The sequence below is a fragment of the Hippocampus comes genome, unplaced genomic scaffold (genome assembly GCF_001891065.2).
Source record: "Hippocampus comes isolate QL1 unplaced genomic scaffold, H_comes_QL1_v1.1 scaffold90, whole genome shotgun sequence".
In the NCBI taxonomy this organism is placed as follows: domain Eukaryota; kingdom Metazoa; phylum Chordata; class Actinopteri; order Syngnathiformes; family Syngnathidae; genus Hippocampus; species Hippocampus comes.
The window spans coordinates 447,407-451,480 of record NW_017804912.1 but is presented as its reverse complement, the minus strand read 5'-3'; the positions used below and the strand labels follow the sequence as shown (position 1 = coordinate 451,480).

General features: G+C 48.6%; 1 protein-coding gene across 1 annotated transcript in view; it reads left to right on the top strand.

Moving 5' to 3' along the window:
- The window catches only part of sox2 (SRY-box transcription factor 2), a 28,319-nt gene extending 24,693 nt beyond the window's left edge, over window positions 1-3,626 (top strand). Inside the window, exon 4 of the mRNA XM_019885751.1 lies at window positions 3,213-3,626. The gene's annotated coding sequence lies outside the window, so the exon portion shown is untranslated. The remainder of the gene's footprint in view (window positions 1-3,212) is intronic.
- The last annotated feature ends 448 nt before the right edge of the window (window positions 3,627-4,074 follow it).

The window sequence follows — 4,074 nt, the reverse complement described above, 5'->3', positions numbered from 1 at the left end:
AGTGACACTAAACGTACTTTCAAACCATCAAAGGCTTCAGCGCTTTCAGAATCCTCGGTGGTTGGCTCGCACTGAATTAGCAGAAGTCAAGACCCAGGAGGGTGGGGGTGGGGGGTGGTGTGGGGGCTGAGTCGATGCGACCACTCAAAACTTGCGCAAGTGTGTCAGCATTCATCCCGCGGGCCCTGGCAAATAAATGCCGGTGCTGCTCGTCACTTTCAACATGCGCTTACTCTCTTTGGACCATTTTACCGAAGGCCTCGCTCAACTCCAAATCAGACTGGACATCGGCATCGGCGTCATCGGAGCGGATAAAAAGTCATGCGGCTCGATGGTGTTTTTAACGGAATTTAAGCGGGGGTGAGAGACAGCTCGGGGAGAGTCAACGCCGATGGTGGGATGGAGGGAGGTGTGGAGGAGTGCGGCAGAAACTTCCCATGCTGGCCTCCCAGTGTGGCTACGTAATGAGCGCAAGGGACACACACACACGCGCACACACACACATTTGGGGGCCAAGCATGGCCCCACGGCTGATTAGCGGCACACAAAGGCCCCAAACAGAAGTAGCGGAGGGCTCACAATGGGAGCAGGGCCTCAAGGCGTGGCTTACTTCTGCCCTGAGGGAGGGGGCGAGAGAGGTTAAGAGACAGCGGGTGCGAGAGAGAGAGAGTGGGGGTCCCACCGAGCTGGACAGAGAACCAAAAGTTGGGGGAGGGTTGGACGTGAGACAGGACGGCTTCGACGAGCGAAGAGAAGTGGCAGACGTGGAGAAGAGTTGAGTTTTTGTCCTCACGAAGGCGTCAGCGGGCTCCGTTGGCGTCAGTGTTGTCAATGAGTCATCCGGGGGTCCCGTCCGGTCAGCGGCACATGCCGGTTGCCGCACACTTGTTGAGCGGCAGCGCCCGATGTATCGAAATGTTGGGTCGCGGTCCCGCCGCGTGTATCACATCGACCCGTTCAAACGTGAGCACCGCCGTTTGTCCTCCTGCGGTTTGAAGAGGCCTTTTGGGGGCATCGGCGAGCTCACCAAACAGTCAATAAACGTATCGGAATGTGGCCAATTTCATCAAGGAGGTTGCATGAAGGAAAATCATCCTGCTCCAGATCCATCTTGGAAGAAGATCCTTCCAAAATGCATCTGGACTCAAATGTTTTCATTTTTCTGCAACCCCTCCCGAAAGTAAAAAAAAAAAGAAAAAAGTACACTTCATGTTGGTTTCTTGTTGAGCAGTTTTGTGCCATCCTTGAACGGTCATTTTGATGCAAGAGGGCTCTTTGCACCGGAAGGAGAAAAAAAAAAAAAAGACATGCGGTTATTTTGATCCAAGCCTTTGATCCTACACGCTTTGAAAAATGTATCTTCAAAAATAAAATACTCTACTTTAAATATCTTGTATGTATAACTTTTGTTCATGCTGCCTTAATGAAAAAAAAAAAAATCCATCCGTCACTTCTCAGATATGAATTGCACGTGGCCATCTGGGAATTCTCCCAAGATTATTCTCTCGCAATGAGTCATGAGTCCAACCGTCCAATTTCAGAACGGAGTTGCTCTGTCCGGGGCGCCACCGGCACTTCATTCGCGAAGACGCTGTGGAATCGTCCGTCTTGCTTCCTTAGCCTCTTTTTCGTGGCATATGGGCATGGTAAAAAAAACCCAACAACAACAACAACAACAACAACAAAAATTCAAATGCTTCTCTGTAATTATGAACACAAAATCGTCTTAACTCTCGGCGGATTATAGCTTCATAAGACACAAATTTCCACAGGAGGAACGGGAGTGAGATGATATTAAATCGGGGAGTGATTGAGTAATTCCACAAAGACCGTTTTTTTTTTTTCTCCCCCCTCTCCCAGTCTCCTGTCCTGTTTTTCCAATTACTTAATGCTCTTTAAATATACTCAAGTGAATACATGCTAACGGTCCACTGGAATAAGTCAGGCGGTAATTGTAATTTGATGAATCGTGACGGGAATCCATCGGGAGGACCCCAGCCAAAGTAAAATAAGAAAATAGACAATTAGTTCCAAAATAAAGACATACAAATAATTACAGGCCTTTAGAATCCTCGGCGCACTCGAGGCGACGCTTTTAAAGACCGCTCGTTTTCGACAAGACGCTCGACACGTCGTTTGGCTGCTCCTCGACGCTTGGAATTTACAGCGCAGCCCTTTGGAACATTCGAACATCGCGTTGCCGAACAGACACGACGCTCGGCCGCTGCTCCGTGTCTCCTTTGAGCCGCCATTTCCGGTCCGGTCGAATTTTGAAAGATATTTGACGTGCCAAAGACGTGACTCGTCACTTTTGAAATGATCTGAGCTGAAAGCCAGACGGAAAACACCAGGTCGGAGCTTGACTTCAAATGAAAGCTTTTGTGCTTTCAAAATGGAAATCACGCAGCTTGCTCTTAAAGTGCATGCAAGTCCTTTTTTTTCCCTGTACTCAGATATCGTGTAATTGCACATCCACTACAGTAGGTGGCAGTGGTGCTGAATTGTCAGAGTGTGCGCAGGGAGTTTAAACAATGTTGATAAAAGCCCAAATACGAAGAAAAAAAATGGTGCTAACCTGGGCACTGGCCCGGAATTAGCACTTGCACAAGCGCGGTGGAAAAGGGCCATGAATGTTTTTTCTGGATGGACTAGACCCCGCCCCCCCCCCACACACACACACACAAACACAAAAAATATATATAAAATAAAATCTTCCATCATACCTTGCAATCTGCACCCAGCAAGATTTTCTTTTTCAAATCTGATGTAATAATGTCTCGAGCGAATACTGTGAAATTGTGCACACGCGTTCCGTTGGGACCGCTGCGCACATTGACACGGAAAAGGTGATTTTTTTGACTCCAGAGAGGCTCCCCGGGAAGACAGACATGATTGAATTGGCTGCGTGTGTGCGCGCGTGCACTCACGGGAACATCTCCAACACTGCGTGTCCTAAGTTTTGAAAACGTTTTCATTCAAAGCCGTACACTAATTTTCTGTTGTGCAATACCGATAACTCAAACACTAATAAAACTGCTTATTATTTGGCTGCGGGATTCAAGAATGCCCTTTTTTTTGTTGTTCCTCAAGAGTGAGCCTTTCGCGGATGATTGCACCGAGTGACTGAAGACTTTCGTGTACGGGACATTGACGACGGCGTCCACGGCTCAATCTCACCGTCACGCTGACAATCCGTTCTCTCTTTTGTGCAGGAGCCAGCAAAGGTGTTGCATCAGACCAGCGGGCGAGCACGAGAGTCGGCGACAACGCTGACATCACGCAGGCACGCGTTCGCACCGCCGGGGTGCGTTGTCGGGGTGTGGGATGATTCCTGGAGGAGAAGCACACTGAATCGGGCTGAACTGAAAGAACTCACGTCAAATGTCCTTATGTATGGAATGAAAATGCCGTCGGTGCACGGACGTCTTCAATACTCATCAGCTCCTACGTTGACTCGTCGACGAAATCGTGTATCTGTGCGATGCCGGGATGGTCGGAAAAGGTTCAGAAAGAGCATCCTTGGACTCCAAAATGCTCGACAGTGAACTTCATGACCTGAAATGTTGCTTCCATATTTTTTCGTGACATTTTTTTCAAGAACAAGCTGATTAAATGTCTTCAATGTATTTCTTCTTTCAATAAATGCGCTCAAGCGGAGGCCAAGAGTGGCGGTTCCGCCTCAGATCGAATGACGCAGACGCCCCAAATCTGGACAAAGCTAACCAGCTAGCTTCTTGTTTAGTTTTCTCTAAACACGCACACACACACACACACACACACACACACACACACACGCACGCACGCACAAAGTGAGGAGTTCGAGAAGCGTGGCCTCCGGTTATCTGTTGTAATGGGTGTAAATGATCACATGACGGTGGTCGTAACTCAAAGCTCTGCAGGCAACTGATGGAAACTGACTGCGTGTGTGTGTGTGTGTGTGTGTGTGTGTGTGTGTGTGTGTGTGTGTGCGTGCGCCTAATCTTTTGATGCTCTTTTTGTCTCTCCCCTTCCCATCACTCCCTCTTCGTGTCTTCCTGCTCATCGTCGATGCCTCCGGTGATGAAACCGATTCTG